At 40.3% G+C, this 21,016-nt stretch overlaps 1 protein-coding gene across 4 annotated transcripts in view; it reads right to left on the bottom strand.

Annotated features, from left to right (window-relative positions):
• RAB27B (RAB27B, member RAS oncogene family) overlaps positions 1-21,016 on the bottom strand; it is a 210,661-nt gene that overhangs the window by 61,704 nt on the left and 127,941 nt on the right. The window contains exon 1 of one of the 4 annotated variants that reach the window (XM_069569227.1): positions 4,416-5,183. The exons of the other annotated variants lie outside the window; for them this stretch is intronic. The gene's annotated coding sequence lies outside the window, so the exon portion shown is untranslated. Of the gene's footprint in view, positions 1-4,415; positions 5,184-21,016 lie in introns of those variants that run through there. 4 annotated transcript variants of the gene reach the window in all.

Raw genomic sequence — 21,016 nt, 5'->3', positions numbered from 1 at the left:
AACAAATCGGGTTGACCCCAAGTTCACTATAATTGACAATAAGTTTATGGGTTACAGAAAGAAAGCTAAAATAAAATCTTGAATATTTTCTTAAGCCTCTTAAAAAGAAATTTGCCTTCTTTTATAGAATTTGTCTGTTTCTTTTTCTCTCTGTGTACATTGCGCATATATACTTATACATATATATATATACATACACATCTATATCTATGAATATCTAAACTCATACGCATAAATACATCTATAATTCTGAATATCTATCTATCTGGATACATAGGTACATAAATAAAAGAGAGGAAAGAAACAAGGGAAAAAGGAAGGTAAGGAACTAAACAGGAAGCAAGAGTTGCAGGTTACCCAGGTCTAGAGCTAGACAATAGGGATATTAAACTAATCAGTCTATTCCTTTCGTTGTACAAGAGAAAACTGTGCCTTAAGGAAACTAAATGCCATACTCAGAGCTTTACAGCTCAGCACCAGTATAATTTGATTAATGATGGGCTTCTTAAAGGTTTGATTTAAATCCCACCAATTTATACCTATATCTGCCTTTTCTAAAATTGTTCCCCAAATTATGTGAATCTTGATATATTTGAATATAGTTTTACCTACTAAAAAAGGTTGCTCTTGCATTTCTGAATATTAGACATCTGGTTTCTATGGCAGCTACAATTGCTGTATATGCGTGTGTGCAAGCTGAACTGCTTAGTCGTGTCTGACCCTCTGCAACCCCATGGACTGTAGCCCGCCAGGCTCCTCTGTCCCTGGGATTTCCCAGGCAAGAATACTGGAGTGGGTTGCCATTTCCTCCTCCAGGCAACTGCCATATACTATGATGTTATTTACTTTACTTTGATGCTATGTTCTACAACTGTATAAACTAAATTTTCACTGTTATCTCATAATATGTGATCTACAAAATCTATCAAATATCAAACAAATTGTGTTCTTTCTTGGGTTTGTAGGATTACAGTTTTGAAAGAGAGGTTGAAGGTCACCTGGCTCAGCTTCTCAGTACAGACAATCCTCTATAACAAATAAGTCATGGAGTGGACGTCTTAGTTTTCTCAGATAGATCTTATCCCGTCTTTGCAATGACTTGCCAGGTGGGCTTCCCTTGTGGCTCAGCTGGTAAAGAATCCACCCGCAACATGGGAGACCTGAGTTCAATCCCTGGGTTGGGAAGATCCCCTGGAGACGGGAAAGGCTACCCACTCCAGTATTCTGGCCTGGAGAGTTCCATGGACTGTATAGTCCATGGGGTTGCACAGAGTCGGCCACGACTGCGTGACTTACACTTACTTCACCCAGGTGGTCTCTCCAGCCTCACTCTGTGCCCCTCTCCAGCCTGCTTTCCTGTCTCTTCAGTCCCTAGGCTGTGTCGGATTCTTTGCGACCCCACGGACTGCAGCACGCCAGGCTTCCCTGTCCTTCACCATCTCCCAGAGTTTGCTCAAACTCATGTCCATCAAGTCGGTGATGCCATCCAACCATCTCATCCTCTGTTGCCCACCCCTTCTCCTGCCTTCTGTCTTTCCCAGCATCAGGGTCTTTTCCAATGAGTTGGCTCTTCGCATCAGGTGGCCAAAGTACTGGAAATTCAGCTTCTTTTCAACAGACAATATCTAAACGATAGTGTCGCCTTCTTTCACTCAGAATAAAAATCAAAAGCCAACATGCTTGCTTTCAAAACCCTCTGTGACCTGCCCCAGTACGACCCTGCCCCCAGGGACACAGACAGCCTTCCTTGCCACTCCTGGAAGTTGCCAGGCAAACTCTTGCATGTTGATCCTTCAATCTAGACAGCTCTTCCTCCTTGTAACCACATGGCTCACTCCCGAGCTTCCATTAGACCAACATTCAAATGTCACCTTCTCAGTTAGGCTTTCCCTGGGCACCTGATCTAAAGTTTCAACACTGACTGGGCGTGTTACTGGCACTGTTCGTCCCTTCTCCACTTTACATTCTCGTCTAGCACTTATCTCCAAAGTATCACAGATCTAACTTGCACATCCATTTATTCTCTAAAGTAAAAGGCAAGTTCTCTGGAGTCCAGGCACTTTTGTACGTTTGGCCCACTTCTGTTCACACAGAACCCAGAATAAGGATTGACACTATTAATAAATATTTGTTTAAGAAGTGAAACAAGAAATGTAAGTTCTTTTTTTCAACTACACTCACCAGTTGTTTACTTAGAAAAGACAAGTTATTTAAAATTTTTTGGCTATGTGTTAACAGCAGTTTATTTTCATTACTGATAATCCAGACGTGTTTCCTTCATTTAAGGAGGGCTTATGAGAGAAGGTTAATATTTAAAGAATATGAATAATGATTGCAAAGGGAGTGAAACAAGTTTAGTAATACTCTCAACTCCATTTATGGGGTTTACAATTGGTTTTCATTATGCTTCATGGTGTAGCTACTTCCTACTACTAGGGAATAAATGTCAGCTCCATTATACACTTAACAATGAGTGAAAAATTATACCCCTTTAGCCACCAACTCCAAAAAGTGACTTACCCTTCATGGGAAACACCTAGTTTGTCCTGTCTGTTTTTACAGTAATTGTTTTCCTGTCTCTCAAAACTGCAATTACTTGCTTAAGAGCAGAACCAAGGTTGGTTAACGTACCTTGATGAATCAGCTCAAGAAACTGAGTTAATTGTGAGCTGAGCGTTATGTGAATAGTTGGTCTATGTTTCATGCTGTCCTGATCTGGAAGACCAAAAATCTAACCAAAAATCTCCCAGGCTGAAGGTGGGAAAACAGCAGATTTCTGTTTTGAACCACCTGGGGTTTTTGATGGCTTCTATCTTTCCAGAAGTACAGTTAAATATAATGAAAAGCAGTTCAGAAACCAGTAGATAATTTTAATATAAGCTGGTGTGCCAAGGAGCTGAGCAGATCAATTATATTAGAGTTACCTTCCCTATCAGGTAGTCAGATTCCTATGCCAGAAATGGCCTCTGAGAGAGTTGTGGTTTGCTTACATTTGACAGATACCCTTTGATTCCTTCTTGGCATCTTTGAGAACAGGCTTGTCCAGTTTCATTGGCAAGGTTTTGTTCTTTCGAAAGCAAAGATGGCAACATTTATGGGAGGCCACTGTCAGTTCTTAGGCAGAAAAGCCTCCTTAACATTAAACTATCTGCCAAGATCATCTTGTTTTGGTCATTCCTAAAATCCCCTCTTGCCTTCAAGAAGGACTGATTCCCTCCAGGTAGAGGATCAATGATGGGAAACTGTGAGAAATAAGTATATGGGGGAACAGCACAAGGCAGGTATGGCTCTCACGTACTACAATTTGGACTTTACAGTAGCTTGAAAATTCAATAAACTGAAATGCCTGAGGCTATACTGCTGAAGTTAACTTTTCTGTTAACTTCAAATTTAGAACTCTATAACTGGGCACGTAAAACATATATATAGATATCTGTTTATTTATCTATAATATTACTGAAGATGTGTGCATGTAACTGAATACTGAGAACAGTACATCTTTGAAACAGACTAAAAATCCATAACTATTATTATGTTCAATAATAATTTTATTGCTAAGAACTCTGAAACTGCATGTTGTTGACTTTGTCTTAATAAGGTGCTGATACACAACTGGAATCATACATTTCCTTAATTTTAGGTCTCAAAATAAAAAGCAGTAAAATGGTAACCAGTGTGTAACAGCTAGTAGCAAGTGTGATGACTGACCAAACTCAGCCTTTTCCTAGAAATAGAGGCTCCAGCTTCTGCTTAGGGACATTCCACCAGATTCAATAGCTTTCAGATAATGAGATAATGTTGCACGGAATTGGGAACTCTTGGAAGCTCATTTATTGTGACCAGTTGAACAAACACACGTGTACACACCCTTCTAGGACTGCAATACCCGGATCACAATTCTGAAAGAGCAGGTTTAAAAAAAAGAAAAAAAAAACCTATCAGACAGACTTGATTTCTCTGGGGCTATTTCACCTGAGGACGGACAGTCCCTTGTCTCGCCTCAGGAAATGACTTCTTAAATGAACCTCGAAACACGATGATGATGAAGAACTGTTATTTCGGTTGTCTTTGAGATACAGATGGAAGGAAACTGACATTGCTAAGGCAGGTTCTTTTTTTTTTTTCAAAATCCCAACCAGCTGTTTGATCGGCGAGGACCAAAACAAAGACAGACACCAGCCAGTTTTCTGACGACATCCGCGCCCCCACCACGCCTGCACGAATCCCGGGTGGAAGCCGCCGATCCAGGGCGCTCACACCCCGAACCCCGCTCCAGACCCGGGGTCCCTCGCCGCCGGCCTACATCTCCCCATCCACGTCTCACTTCCTTTTCGCAGGCGAGCCGCTCAGGAAACCCCCCGAGTGGGTGGGAACACATTCCAGCAATAACAGCCTGGCTGGCCGCCCCAACTCACCAGCCTGCGAAGTTTTCCTTGGCGAGAGGTGTCGGGTTTCAGAGGTTTCCTTCCCCCTTCCCCAAGCCCTGGAACTCCTGGACACCAGCCTCGGCCCGGGGTCTGCCTTCCAGGGCGACGGTCCCGGGCACCGCTCCGATTTTTTTTTCCCCCCAACCTGTGGCTCTGGATCGCTCCAACAGCCGGCGGGTCCCCAGCCCCTGCCCGTCGGGACTGCAAGCGGCAGGACTGGAAGCACCACCCCCAAGTCCGCCGAGCCCCGGGATCTGCAAGGGCTCGTGTGTGACGAAGGCGTGTCTCCCAGTCCTAAGGCGGACGTGCGGGGCGCACCTCCGGCTAATCTTGCTGGTGACTCAAAGGCTCTCGGTTTCTGCTCCGAGTTCTCGGCTCTGTGGGTCTCCAAGCCCCAGCAGCCAGCTCATTTTGAGTCCTTGATTTTTCGGTGTTTTTTTTTGGACTTCTCTTTTCCAAAGAGCCCCTGGGCACTGTGAGAACGGCTTCCAGGGCACTGCATTTTCTCCTCCAGGAGGGGAGGTCTTCTTTAACTAGTGACCAAGGAGTTGCCAGTGGAGAGAGGCGAGGAGTCTCCGGAAATAAAAGGGCTCAGAAGGAAATCCGTGTTCTAAAAGTTAGGGTCTGTTCATAGGAACCCATTCACCAGTCCAATTGGATTCACCAATCCAATCCAACCCATCCATGCGCCGCTGTCACCTTTGCCTCCTACAGTCGTTTCGGAGATCTGCAGCTCAGTCAACAGGGGTCGTGTCTGTGAGATCACTGAACACATCTTTATTAAGCACCTACTATCTGGCCACACCCACGATCCTGGCTGTCTCTCTTGAGATCACATTTCAGACAGACTAAGACATCTTTGCTGTTTAGACTGATGGTAAGAGCCCAAGGTTGAAGACATACAATAGCAATTGATTTTTTTATTTTCCACTGTGAAGAAAATGAAAAAGTCCCGAATGCGTTGCTTGCATGCATGTTGGTGAACAGTGAGGTGATTGCTTAAGTGTTCGTTGTTTGACCAGTTCTGACAGAGTACCTTAGAGACAACCGGAGAGGCACTGACATTATCAGCAATGAATCATCTGTGGGAGAAGCGCTGCAGGAGGAGTTTAAAACAAAAGAACCTAAAACCCAAACCAAATGCAAGCAAACAATAGCAAAGCTGTGGAGGAGAGGAGTGTTGGAGAAAACATGTGGTTTCACAGGAATCTGTCTATTCTACTAAGAAAATTCGGGAGAAGGTATATTTTCTGTGCCTCAATGTTCTTATCTTGAAAGTGGGGAGAATAAAATGTCTTTGTAGGGTTATTGTCAGTAAATGAGTTCAGATCAGCAAAGCACATAGACCAGTGGTATAGTAAAGTCTCTATGGGTGTTCAGTTCAGTTCAGTTCAGTTTGGTCGCTCAGTCATGTCTAACTCTTTGCAACCCTATGAATTGCAGCACACCAGGCCTCCCTGTGCATCACCAACTTCCGGAGTTCACTCAAACTCACGTCCATCGAGTCCGTGATGCCATCCAGCCATCTCATCCTCTGTCGTCCCCTTCTCCTCCTGCCTCCAATCCCTCCCAGCATCAGTCTTTTCCAATGAGTTAACTCTTTGCATGAGGTGGCCAAAGTACTGGAGTTTCAGCTTTAGCATCATTCTACCAAAGAAATCCCAGGACCGATCTCCTTTAGAATGGACTGGTTGGATCTCCTTGCAGTCCAAGGGACTCTCAAGAGTCTTCTCCAACACCACAGTTCAAAAGCATCAATTCTTCAGTGCTCAGCTTTCTTCACAGTCCAACTCTCACATCCATACATGACTACTGGAAAAACCATAGCTTTGATTAGACGGACCTTTGTTGGCAAAGTAATGTCTCTGCTTTTCAGTATGCTATCTAGGTTGGTCATAACTTTCCTTCCAAGGAGTAAGCATCTTCTGTTGCCTGCACATTATTCTGGTAGCAATTATCTACTCTTTCTCCCAAAGTAAGCTCTTTGATTTATAAATACTATTCTGAGCTACTGGGAACTATTATTGGAGGTTCAGGTTATAGGTTTTCAAATATATATGCTGGGAATATATATTTATAGTATTATCTATTTTGCATCAGCAATATCTGTACTGCTGTGTGTGTCTATGGGGCCTGAGAGAGAGAAAAGAAATACATAAACAGCCTTGACTTTATTCTTCTTTTCATAACACGTTAATTTAAAATGATTCTCTGTACATGATATAAAATGGTGATCCGTATTCTTCACTTAGTCTATGTGCTCACTTACTTACTTAATCCTGAGTGAAGTCGCTCAGTTGTGCCCGACTCTTTGCAACCCCACGGACAGTAGCCTGCCCCAAGCTCCTCCATCCATGGGGTTTTCCAGGCAAGAGTACTGGAGTGGGTTGCCATTTCCTTCTCCAAGGAATCTTCCCGACTCAGGGATCAAACCCAGGTCTCCCACATTGTAGACAAACGCTTTACCATCTGAGCCACCAGGGAAGTCCAACCAGCTGTTATTTCCCATATTCAACAGCATTGATGGTGCCCTTATCCATATATCATCTCACTGGACTTTCACAATGTTGCTTTGAAAGAGGCAAGGCATCTATTATTTTTTATTGTCCCCATTTTTAAGAATGAAGAAACTGAGGTTGAGAAAGTGCCAACAATGTGCCCAGAATCCCAAAGGTCCAGGAATGTAGGATTCAGATCTGCTGATCCGGAAGGCAAAGCTCACAGTAGTCGGACACCATGCTGCCTGCCTTCTGTTTTAGGGGAAAGTGCCTCCCATTTATCATCTGCTCTCTTTGCCACCATCTCTAAAAGGTAAGTGTGTCAGCTGCCTCGTAGGGCTAACTCCTGCAGGGACAACTCTCCAGGAGTCACCTGCTGCACAAGTCCTGTGTCTCTAGTTCCAAGGCTCAGAGGCGCTAGTGTTACACGGGCATGCTCTTCAGCTACTCCAGAGGGTGGACCTTTCCTTCCCTGTGGGGAGAGGGTTCCAAGGAGGAGATGGCAGTGGGAGAATATGAGCAAAATGGTTCCCAGCCACTTCACGAAGGCCACTTTGACCAAAGACAGAGCAGAATAGAAAATGCTGGAAAACCATGAACACAAGGCGACAGCATCCTGTGATGTAAAAACAAAAAAGCCTTTCTGCACCTGGTGCTTGCATAGCACAAATTCAATAGACATAGTTTCTCTCAATAAGCTCATCATCGAATAAATACAGCATGAACGTAAAGAGATAAATAAATGTACCTGGGTGTTAAAAATGGTTAAACACCTCTCCCTCCCCAATCTCCTCTGACACAAGAATGAACACATTTGGAGGACTTCCCTGTAGGCCCAGGGGTTAAGGCTTCCAATGCAGGAGGTGTGGATTCGATCCCTGGTTGGGAAGTTAAGATCCCACATGCCTCACAGCCAAAAAACATAAAACATAAACAATATTTAACAAATTCAATAAAGACTTTAAAAGTGACCTGCATCCAAAATACATTTTGATATGCTATGAAATCATAAAGACAAAGAGGAGAAGAGAAATCAAGAGATAAATAAACTGCAATAGACAGTATGGAAAAATCTAAGTCAGATGGAAGCTAGTAACTGATCAGGAAGAGGAGGAGTTGTATACTGCTTGCCTGTAGGAGGGGTGTAGTAACTCCTTGTGTAACCTAAGAGGCTCAAGCCTGGGAGGCGGAAATACCATCAGAGAAGGAGGCCAGCTGGTGGGGTGAACACAGGGATTCGGTTAGACGTCTGTATTCAGGATGTCTGGACCCAAAGCTCACTTCCCCACCGCCATTCAATCAACCAATTGTACATAAGTTTCTCCATCTGCTCAACTCAGCTTCCAGGAGACTGGAGGTTTATTTTCTGGTGAAAGTAAACTAGAGTATTTTGTGGTTTAACAAGATGAACTGAACACATGCATTTTTACTCTGCTCCTGTAGAAAATGAATTAAAAACAAGTGGACTTCACCATAGTAAAAAAAAAAAAAATTCTAAATTCAAAATACACTCAAAATTTTACAAATTTGAAAGATAGGCGGATTATAAAATGGACAGTCCAGGAGTATAATTTTTTGTTAAGCAATTAAACACACCAAGATATGTCATTCTGAGATATTAGCAGCCCAGGAATAAAAAGAACAAAAACATCTTCCAGAAACATAAAGCGGATAACATACAAAGGAAAATAATAAAAACTGTATTGGATCCAGAAGACTCTTTGAGTGCCTTCACAATTTATGAGTGAAACTATTTTGAAATGAGCATTGTGTACCCATACAAAATGTTAGCCAAGTGTGATTAAAATGTGTTTACACGTGTAAGGAACCGAAAACATAATGCCTTTATTGTGTTTAAGGAAGGATCCCCAAAATAGGCTTATAAATCAAGAAGGAGGAGATGGAACCCAGGAAATGAAGGCCCAACACAGGAGAGAGTGAAGTGAATTCTCCGTAACAACAGGCCTAGATAGAAGCAGAAGAGTGGACGGCAGAGGTGAAGTCTCTTGGAAATAATTATTTCATGGACATGTACACTTGAAACATTCTTGATAATGTCCATGTAGCAGAGACTGAAGAGTTCATCCAGTTCCAGGTTTTCTCTTCTGAGCGTCCCCGTGGATTTCAATTCTTAGCCCTTTGCCGGTAGGGAGGCGTGTAACCGAGTTCCAGCCAACGGCATGTGGGCAGTAGTAACCTACACCACTTCTGGGTCATTCCCATAAAATGACCTGTGAGATCCTCCATGCTTTCTCTCCTTCCTTATTGGTATCCAGACATAAAGACTCAGTGAAGAGCTCTGAAGCTCTAGAAGACATTAAATCCCCAAGATGAAAGAAATTGAGGCTCTGAATGATTGTGTGGCATAGAAACCCTAACCATCACCCTCTGGGCCACGGCCTGAGCAAGAAGCAAACTCACACTGAGATAAGCCACTGAGAGCTTTTGGAGTTGTGTTTTAAAGTAGTTAGACTGTTCTGTTACAGTCTGAAAGACCATTTGGGGGCATTTATGAGTCGTTTATGGGCTTCCCAGATGGTGCTAGTGGTAAAGAACCTGCCTGCCAATGCAGGAGACACAGGTTTGATCCCTGGGTCAGGAAGATGCCCTGGAGGAAGGCATGGCACCCAATATCCTTCCCTAGAGAATCCCATGGAGAGAGGAGCCTGGCAGGCTACCGTCCACAGGGTCGCAAAGAGTTAGACCTGACTAAAGCAACTTAGCATGCATGCATGAATAATTTATACTAGGTACAAAGTATACTAAACAAATTGAAAAAGGATATTAATAACTCCAGGAGAAACAAAAGGTTATGACTAAAGAAAAGTAATAATAATATAGCATTTCATTCAGATGTGAATATAATCAGAATAACGGGAACTCTAAGAAGAGAGTAAACATAAGCTATGATATAACTGCATGTGAAGCGTGAGTATAGGGAAAGATACATACGTGCAAGAGAACTAAATACTCAGGTATACATAGAGTCAATAAACAGTGTGTTAAATTGCTAAATAAAGAAAGACAGGATAAGAAAACCTTTTAGAAATATGCAAGTAAATATAATAAAAATCCACTGAAAGAGTCAAAGCCAAGAGTTTTTCTCTAGGGATTGAGACTAGGACTTAAGAGGAAATTTGAATTTGAACACCTTTTTTAAAAACTGTGAGATGTTTTTACCTTAGTAAAAATAATATTAAAGTAGTTTTAAAGTATACAGAGGAAAACAAAAGATACTTGTTCAATAAAGAAAACATTATAATTCATTATTACTTTCATATATTTTTGCGTAATAGCCTAAGAGCAGTGGAGAAAGTGAATTTGGGGTGCAGACTGAAGATAGATTTGAGAGGTTTGCACAGTCTTTTATTGACTCAGCAAACATTTATTAAGTAACATGCGCCTGATCCTTAGGGCTATCAGGCACTAGAGATGAAGTGGCGAACTTGGAGGAAAAACGTAAGGTACGCTGAGAAAAGGTACACTGAAATATGGCTTTCCTGGTGGTCAGACGGCAAAGCGTCTGCTTGCAATGCCGGAGACAAGGGTTCGATCGCTGGGTCGGGAAGATCCCCTGGAGAAGGAAATGGCAACCCACTCCAGTACTCTTGCCTCGGAAATCCCATGGACAGAGGAGCGTGGTAGGTTACGGTCCACGGGGTCACAAAGAGTCAGACACAACTGAGCAACTTCACTTTCCACTTACACTGAGAAAAGGAGCATTTCAGTTTTAAACAAAACGTATATTTGGTTTCTTCTCTCTTGTCCTAGGTGACACGAGCCACTGACTTAGCTTGCCTTTCGTACGTCAAAATCCTCTTATAAAAGGTCCACACTGATGAGGTCAGAGGTTTCCTAACTCAGCCTCTTCTGGGTCTGAAGTGAAGCCTCTGCCAGGTAGTCATGCTCAGGCTTGCCTCCACCCTCTGCTGACCTGCAGTCCCCATGAGGTCTCTCTAATCACAAAAATCAACCCCGCCCTAGGGTGAGGAGGCCCCACAGTATGATTAAAACTCACAAGACTGGACTCCCAGGTCATGCTAGTTTTCCTAACTACTTTTAAAGACATGATGTCAAGGAATATATATACCTGAATGAATTTTTACTGCCAATTATTTTAAATGTGTAACACATCAAGACCTATTTTAGGCATTAAAGTGGACCTGTTCACATCATTATATGTATAGCATCTATTCTATGGTGATGTCTTAATTTCCCCACTTCTAATTTCACTTTGACTCAGTTTCTTAAAATGTGAAATGGACATACACTGGAACTTTACATGCAAATTATGTAACTTAGCCTAATTCTCTCTATGTTAAAGAAACATTCTATGGGAAAGGACCAAATGGTTTCATGAATAATGTTTGCATATAGACAAAAAACAAAAAATGCTATAATTATGGGCAAAATTACAATGATAAAACTCTTTTATCAATTTATCAAATTGATTAAGGAGAAATAGATTCATATTGATAAAAACTAAGGAGACAGGAAAGAATACAGTGCTGACACATATACACACAGATAAATAGTCAAATATCAACATACGTAATTACACATATGAACGCTGGTACGGTCATTTAAAAGCACATGTGACGTGTGTAGATATATATGCTTAAAGCTAGCTTTACAGTGAGATAAAAAATAAAATGTCGTATAAGCCTGCCATGTAAATGTAAACAGCCATAGGGTGATTCTGTCATTTCCCCAAAATATCAAAAAACAGTGTTCTTGTTCACAATTTTTGCTGCTTTTTAACTGCAAACATTTCAACTGAGATGCCACATACCCAGGAATAATTTAATCTGTTTTAGATTCCTTTGCTGGCCTTTTAGTAAATTATCGGGTAATCTGTTCAAGCATCCAAACTGACATTGATTGATGTAATTTCAGGTAAATATGTCTTTTTCTCCAAATACTTTTTTGATCAAATTAAAGTTCTTTCATTAATATTCCATTATAAAAGATCTAAAGTGACACCAATATAAGATAAACATTTTTTTAAAGGCATAATCTGGGAAATGATGTGCCTTATGTCTGAACATATATGATATTAGAAGATAATTTGCAAAAATAACAATTAGCAAATGAAGATTTGGTGATATCCAAGAACCTCATGTTAAATAATTACTTTTTAAAAATTTATTTTTAATTGGAGTGTAACTGTTTTACAATGCTGCACTGGTTTCTGCCGTACAACAATGTCATTTAGCTAAAAGCCTATATATGAATATATCCCCTCCCTCTAACTTCCCTCCTATCCATAAATGATTACTTTTTAAAGCTACATTTTTAAGATATAGGCTGTTTCATTAAATGATTTTAAATTATAATTATATGAAATATTGTTTAATCCATTTTTTATAATCAATATGGCAACAGTTTATATACCTATAATAATTCTATTATATTTGTAAGATATATTTAAATTTCTTGCTTCCAAAGTAGCATGAAAATTGTAGGTACCTTAGCCCATATAATACCTCCTGAAATATGCATCGCTGCCATAACCACTAAATAGGTCCCGATTCTGTGTAACTTCTATACATATTTTATTACTCCTGAAGATTGCGAGAATGGAAGAAATTCTCTGTATCATATAAACTATGTGTTTTGTTAGAACTATTCAACTTATTTTAAAGAAATGGTAAGTCATTTATTTTTATAGTCATATGTTTAGTGCAAGTCTTAGGAGAGACAATGTTTTTAAAGAACTGGTAAAAGAACACATGATCAGAATGAAGAGCCCACAGGTTCCTCTGTCCATGGGATTCTCCAGGCAAGAATACTGGAGTGGGGTGCCATGCCCTTCTCCAGCAGCTCTTCCTGATCCAGGGATCGAACACAGGTCTCCCACCTTGCAGGCAGATTCTTTACTGTTTGAGCTGCCTGGGAAGCCACTGTCTGTAAAATGTGGTAAGCATTAGTCATCTTATAAAGCATTCAAACCCCATTTTTTTGTGGGGTCTTGATTCATGTCTTGGTGAGAGCCCCCTATAAAAACCAAAGGGCTGAGATACTCATGCCAGTGGTGGCAGAATGTGAATGTGGGTAGAAGGCAGTACCGTGGAGTGGTTCCAATGATGCTGTTCTAATTACATGATCGAGCGCTTTTAGACTTATAACTCTAGCCCTATGCCAGCATGCCCTGGAGTGGAGACCGCAAAATATCAAACTTGGAAAAAGGAATCTTACAACTGGAAGAAATATGAAACTTGTTAATTTACACAAGCAAAGAAGTGAAAAATACATATGGGAATGGATTCGAAAGGTGCTTATACCAGGGAGGAAGGAACACAGTTTTAGAACAGGATGGCTGGTTAATATGGATGTTCAGGATAAAATATACTAATTTGATTAGCTCAGAATGCTTGCAATTGTTTTCAGTTTGATGAAATTCAAACCTAGAGTAAGCCCTGTCACTGCTGCTGCTGCTAAGTCGCTTCAGTCGTGTTAATTCAAAGGCCCACCCTTGATCTTTCGGAAGCACACTGAACAACTCTGCAAATGCCATGCAGAATGTCTTCTTTGTACGTTTTCCCAAAAGATCATGCTGCCATTACAGTTTCCCAAGGTGATATTGGGGAAACATGATCTTTTCCCGAACAGCAGAAAGTCAGCCCTGAGATATCACTAATGTCTGAGTAATAAGAAAGTCACTGCAATTCAAAGACAGGAGTCAGGGCTGATGCCTTAATCAAATTCAGCTTCACAGTGGGCTCAATAGGAACTCAAATCCATCTCATTGTTCTCTAACCAATGGGTTAAATGTGAAGAAAGCTAATTTGAAGATATTGAAACTATGCAATGCAACCATGGAGAAGACTTCCAATTGGATAGTTTTTCTCTGAAAGAATTATAGATATTCGTGTCATTACTAGGAAAGATGCAAAAAAGGTGATTCCTATCACATCTCCACTTGATTCTCTACAATGACCTGTATTGAAGGTGAATGGGTCTCCGAGAATGTCAATAAACATCTCTACACTTAATCAGATGATTTCAACTGCAACTAATTCAATTACATAGACACAGTTTCTAAGATAGCTTCTTACATGATATACTTGGATGAAAATGTGAAAGCGTTAGTTGCTCAGTCATGTCCAACTCTTTGTGACCCCATGGACTGTAGCTCGCCAGACTTCTCTGTCCTTGAGATTCTTCAGGCAAGAATACCAGAGTGGATTGCCATTTTCTTTTCCAGGAAATCTTCCCAACCCAGGGATTGAACTCATGTCTTCTGCACTGCAGGCAGATTCTTTAGAGCCATCAGGGCAGCCAACATACTTGGATAGATGACTCTAAATCATTTATTTACTGAATTACCTGAAAGTCTCTCCAGCTGATCCAGATTTAGGCATTTCTGTTTCTTGTACTTTAAGTCTAAGAGGTTTATAATAAAAGATTATCTGTAGTAGTGTGCTATATGAACCTTTGGCATCTCCTAGAAGGGAAATCATTTTGGAAGCTTCTATGTGTAAAATCATAGAACGGAAAGTCTTCCCAGGTCCAGGATAAAGTAAGGTGAACAAGCATTCTAAATCAAAAGGCTTGGCTTTCCCTCCATAGTTGGCCAAAAGACATTTGTGGTGATTCTTCTTTGATTTTTACATGTCAGAAACAGAGGGATTTAAGATAATTCATTCTGCTTATAAAAATTTCATGTCTGACAATAGTATATGTGTCCAAAGAATGAATGTTTGTTTAATGAATCAATAAATAAATGAATTTGATCACTACCTTGACATCCTTAGTGAGGAAATTTTCTCAAAAAGTGGGAGGGGCAGGATGGAGAAGAGTCTCTTTTCATTCTGATTTTAATATATTTCATCAAATCTTATTTTTCATAACTGAAAAATTAAAAGTTCAAAAAAGAGATTTGTAAAAATGATTCAAAGAGCTGTATATCAGACTCTCAAAGTGAATGTGATCTGAGATAAAAGCAACCACAGCAAATTAAGCAATCTCCTCGAGGCAGCATGATACAAATGTGTGTGTGTTTTTTTTTTTTCCAATGAAAATTAGAAAGAGAAACTTTGATTCTCTCATTTTAGTTATCATCAACTTATGCTATAATTAAAAGTAAACATATTGGCAACTCTCCTACTATGTAACACAAGATAAATAGATCACAGAAATGCGTTGGCTATTCCTGGGCACCCTCAGCCTTGCCGCATCTCATTAGTGACTAATCTGTAACAATCAGAAATGCACCGCCCGACTTGCACTTGCTTATCTAAGATCTTTTAACACTGGTTATCACCCTTTGCAATCTACTCTCTCCAACTCAGAGCAAGTGGTTACAAGTTTTCTATCTCTTCTTCCTCCTTGAGACTTTCACTGTAAAGACAAAACTATTATCATTTATACTTCTGTTTTACAGTTAGGAATTAAAATGAAATATTTGCTTAAATAATTCATTTAATTGTTAATAACCACCCAATAAGTTAGAGGGAAAATTTAATATGTAAAACCACACATGGCCATTCCTCAGTTATTTGGGGATAAATATATTTACAGACAGAAAAAGAACAAAGACAAAGGCTTTTGATAACACCGGAAATTTGTAAAATATCTCAAAGTTGAATACAGTCCCTGATCCCATAACTCAATGACCCCGTGATTTATGGAGTTGCAACTATTATTGTATGCAAGTTAATTTTAATTTGACATTGGCTTCTTGCTTTCAATATGCCCCTATGGAGCCATAAAGCATTTGAAGTCGGACACGACTGACGCAACTTAGCAGCAGCAGCAGCAGCAGCAATGACCTCCCAGGACTCTTACTGGTACAATTGATGGGTTTTAGCTAAGACAGGTAACTACTAAATCTGCTTCTCCACAGTAACTCCAAAAGGGCTTGCTGCTTACACCTCTGCCTGTTATTATAATGCTTTATTTTACGCTGTTAACAGAGACTATGAATAGTTTCACTTCTACTGCTGAGTTTCTGTTTTTACAAAAACAATTAATTATAGTCAATAAACCAGTTGAAGAAAGCAAGGGATTATATATTCAAATTTAATAAATACAAACACTCAATGTATGGCAAAACCCACTACAATAGTATAAAGTAATTAGCCTCCAATTAAAATACATAAATTAATTTTTTAAAAGAGGTGAGATTTATTTAGCTGATAAATTAAAAATACTAAGTAGAATATCAAATTCTCTCAAGCATTTATGTGTTTTAACCTTGAAAATTAAAATTCATACTTTTGGATTTCACTAGCTAGAATAATTATCTCATCTATTTATTTGCTGATCCTCAAAATAAAACACTTTGTCTCCACTTTGTCTTTTTAAGTGTCCCTGTTTAATGTATATTTCTTCATTCAATTAATATCTTCTTACAATTTTAAAAATTGCATCATATGACTGAATATCTGCCTTGATTATCATGGTACTGACAACAGGGAAAGGTCTGACTTTTAACACTTTTGTTCAATAGTTCTTATTAAATTTCTTTCTTCAAAATATTGTGATTTTTTAAAAATCTGTTGCTGCTGCTGTTGCTAAGTTGCTTCAGTCGTGTCCGACTCTGTGCGACCCCATAGGTGGCAGCCCACCAGGCTCCCCCGTCCCTGGGATTCTCCAGGCAAGAACACTGGAGTGGGTTGCCATTTCCTTCTCCAATGGATGAAAGTGAAAAGTGAAAGTGAAGTCGCTCAGGTGGTAATAAAGTATAATATGGTTGGTTCTAGGACCCATGTAATAACCATGCTTATTTTCTGGAGTCCTCAGTATTGTTTTTGACCATTAAAAAACATTTTATTTCCTGAAAACATGAAGCATTCTATTCTATACCTTAGCTTAGCTGATTTAGCCATTAAATCAAAACTATAATGTTCTTTTATGACTGCAGTGATCCTAGTTCTAGGATAATTCAGTTCCCTAAAGCCATAACTTATGATAATTTTTGTACACAGTGACTAATATGTAGTCAAAAATTTAGACTATATTTTTTTAAAGTTAACATTTTAATCCAAAAAAAGGTAACTGCCACTGATTTATCCTTTGGCACATAAATATTTTTAACTGCATAGCAATTTACACTGTGAAATTCTACAGTATATTGGACATAAGAATGCTGTTACTAACTGAAACTGCCATCTGTGGCTGCGCAGTTCCAACAGCTCTTAACTTACTCAGAATAAGCTTCATGAAGTTCGTCAGTGAATGCTGGTAGTTTAGTCTCTCATTTGTGTCTGACTCTTTGCAACCCTGAGGTCTGTAGCCCAACCAGGCTCCTCTGTCCGTGGGATTTCCCAGGCAAGAATACTGGAGTGGGTTGCCATTTCCTTCTCCAGGGGATCTTCCTGACCCAGGGATCGAACCTGGGTCTCCTGCATTGCAGAAGGATTCTTTACTGCTGAGCCACCAGACTAGTTAAAGCTTAATGAGCACAAAGGATCAGTGAGGACTGACAGTAACATGACACTTCTGTCGTTTCTGCATAAAAATGCTGCTGTTACAAAGTAGGATTTAACCCTCCCAGCCTCCTGTTAGTGTTTATTAGTACTAAATAGTTAAGTCCTGTGTCCCTAATGCTTTGCTTATGGTTAGTTTGGATTTGGCACCTATTTTATAGTTTTGACTTATTTGTGTCTGAAGGGAATGGCAAACCACTTCAGTATTCTTGCCTTGAGAACCCCATGAACAGTAGGAAAAGGCAAAATAATAGGATACTGAATGAGGAGCTCCCCAGGTCAGTAGGTGTCCAATATGCTACTGGAGATCAGTGGAGAAATAACTCCAGAAAGAAAGAAGGGATGGAGCCAAAGCAAAAACAATACCCAGCTGTGGATGTGACTGGTGATAGAAACAAAGTCCCATGCTGTAAAGAGCAATATTGCATAGGAACCTGGAATGTCAGGTCCATGAATCAAGGCAAATTGGAAGTGGTCAAACAAGAGATGGCAAGAGTGAACGTTGACATTCTAGGAATCAGCAAACTAAAATGGACTGGAATGGGTGAATTCAACTCAGATGACCATTATATCTACTACTGTGGGCAGGAATCCCTCAGAAGAAATGGAGTAGCCATCATGGTCAGCAAAAAAGTCCAAAATGCAGGACTTGGATGCAATCTCAAAAATGACAGAATGATCTCTGTTCGTTTCCAAGGCAAACCATTCAATATCACCGTAATATAAGTCTATGCCCCAACCAGTAATGCTGAAGAAGCTGAAGTTGAACGGTTCTATGAAGACCTACAAGATCTTTTAGAACTAACACCCAAAAAAGATGTCCTTTTCATTATAGGGGACTGGAATGCAAAAGTAGGAAGTTAAGAAACACCTGGAGTAACAGGCAAATTTGGCCTTGGAATGCAGAATGAAGCAGGGCAAAGACTAATAGAGTTTTGCCAAGAAAATGCATTGGTCATAGCAAAAACCCTCTTCCAACAACACAAGAGAAGACTGTACACATGGAAATCACCAGATGGTCAACACCGAAATCAGATTGATTATATTCTTTGCAGCCAAAGATGGAGAAGCTCTATACAGTCAACAAAAAAAAGACCGAGAGCTGACTGTGGCTCAGATCATGAACTCCTTATTGCCAAATTCAGACTTAAATTGAAGAAAGTAGGGAAAACCACTAGACCATTTAGGTATGACCTAAATCAAATCCCTTATGATTATACAGTGGAAGTGAGAAATAGATTTAAGGGTCTAGATCTGATAGATAGAGTGCCTGATGAACTATGGAATGAGGTGCGTGACACTGTACAGGAGACAGGGATCAAGACCATCCCCATGGAAAAGAAATGCAAAAAAGCAAAATGGCTGCCTGGGGAGGCCTTACAAATAGCTGTGAAAAGAAGAGAAGCGAAAAGCAAAGGAGAAAAGGAAAGATATAAGCATCTGAATGCAGAGTTCCAAATAATAGCAAGAAGGGACAAGAAAGCCTTCTTCAATGATCAATGCAAAGAAATAGAGGAAAACAACAGAATGGGAAAGACTAAAAATCTCTTCAAGAAAATTAGAGATACAAAGGGAACATTTCATGCAAAGATGGGCTCGATAAAGGACAGAAATGGTATGGACCTAACAGAAGCAGAAGATGTTAAGAACAGGTGGCAAGAATACACAGAGGAACTGTACAAAACACATCTTCATGACCTGGATAATCACGATGGTGAGATCACTCATCTAGAGCCAGACATCTTGGAATGTGAAGTCAAGTGGGCCTTAGAAAGCATCACTACGAACAAAGCTAGTGGAGGTGATGGAATTCCAGTTGAGCTATTTCAAATCCTGAAAGATGATGCTGTGAAAGTGCTGCACTCAATGTGCCAGCACATTTGGAAAACTCAGCAGTAGCCACAGGACTGGAAAAGGTCAGTTTTCATTCCAATTCCAAAGAAAGGGAATGCCAAAGAATGCTCAAACTACCGCCCAATTGCACTCATCTCACATGCTAGTAAAGTAATGCTCAAAATTCTCCAAGCCAGGCTTCAACAATATGTGAACTGTGAACTTCCAGATGTTCAAGCTGGATTTAGAAAAGGCAGAGGAACCAGAGATCAAATTGCCAACATCCGCTGGATCATCGAAAAAGCAAGAGAGTTCCAGAAAAACATCTATTTCTGCTTTCTTGACTATGCCAAAGCCTTTGACTGTGTGGGTCACAATAAACTGTGGAAAATTCTGAGAGAGATGGGAATACCAGACCACCTGACCTGCCTCTTGAGAAATCTGTATGCAGGCCAGGAAGCAACAGTTAGAACTGGACATGGAACAACAGACTGGTTCCAAATAGGAAAAGGAGTCCGTCAAGGCTGTATATTGTCACCCTGCTTATTTAACTTCTATGCAGAGTACATCATGAGAAACGCTGGACTGGAAGAAACACAAGCTGGAATTAAGATTGCCGGGAGAAATATCAATCACCTGATATGCAGATGACACCACCCTTATGGCAAAAAGTGAAGAGGAACCAAAAAGCCTCTTGATAAAAGTGAAAGAGGAGAGTGAAAAAGTTGGCTTAAAGCTCAACATTCAGAAAATGAAGATCATGGCATCTGGTCCCATCACTCCATGGGAAATAGATGCGGAAACAGTGTCAGGCTTTATTTTGGGGGGCTCCAAAATCACTGCAGATGGTGATTGCAGCCATGAAATTAAAAGATGCTTACTCCTTGGAAGAAAAGTCATGACCAACATAGATAGCATATTCAAAAGCAGAGACATTACTTTGCCTACTAAGGTCCATCTAGTCAAGGCTATGATTTTTCCCGTGGTCATTTATGGATGTGAGAGTTGGACTGTGAAGAAGGTTGAGCGCCGAAGAATTGATGCTTTGGAACTGTGATGTTGGAGAAGACTCTTGAGAGTCCCTTGGACTGCAAGGAGATCCAACCAGTCCATTCTGAAGGAGATCAGCCCTGGGATTTCTTTGGAAGGAATGATGCTAAAGTTGAAACTCCAGTACTTTGGCCACCTCATGCACAGAGTTGACTCATTGGAAAAGACTCTGATGCTGGGAGGGATTGGGAGCAGGAGGAGAAGGGGACGACAGAGGATGAGATGGCTGGATGGCATCACCGACTCAATGGACATGAGTCTGAGTGAACTCCGGGAGTTGGTGATGGACAGGGAGGCCTGGCGTGCTGTGATTCATGGGGTCGCAAAGAGTCGGACACGACTGAGTGACTGAACTGATGCCCCAACTCGCTTTATAAAGATGATAGTTTTTTATATAAGTGCATAAAAATCCAGTAATAAAAATAAAATTGAAATCAATAAATATAAAAAAAGGGTCATAAAGTTGAATAGACACTTTATAAAAAGAGAAAAATCCAAATATCCAGTAAACTTGAAAAGTTGCTCAACCCCATTAGCCAACAAAGAAATGCAAATTAAACCATAATGAGATTCAACTATGCATCTATGAGTATGAATGAAACCAAATACCAGGTGTTGGTGAGGGCGTGGGGCAAATGAAATGCTTGTTTATTGCTAGTGGAAGTGTAAGTTGGTTTGACTATTTTGGAAAACTAAACTTGGGCAGAGATATATATGATATATGATTTAAATATATGATCTGTAGAACTTTGGGCTTCCCTGGTGGCTCAAACTG

This window comes from Ovis canadensis, chromosome 23 (genome assembly GCF_042477335.2).
Source record: "Ovis canadensis isolate MfBH-ARS-UI-01 breed Bighorn chromosome 23, ARS-UI_OviCan_v2, whole genome shotgun sequence".
Classification (NCBI taxonomy): Eukaryota; Metazoa; Chordata; class Mammalia; order Artiodactyla; family Bovidae; genus Ovis; species Ovis canadensis.
The sequence above is the reverse complement of the archived record's forward strand: the minus strand, read 5'-3'. Positions and strand labels throughout refer to the sequence as shown.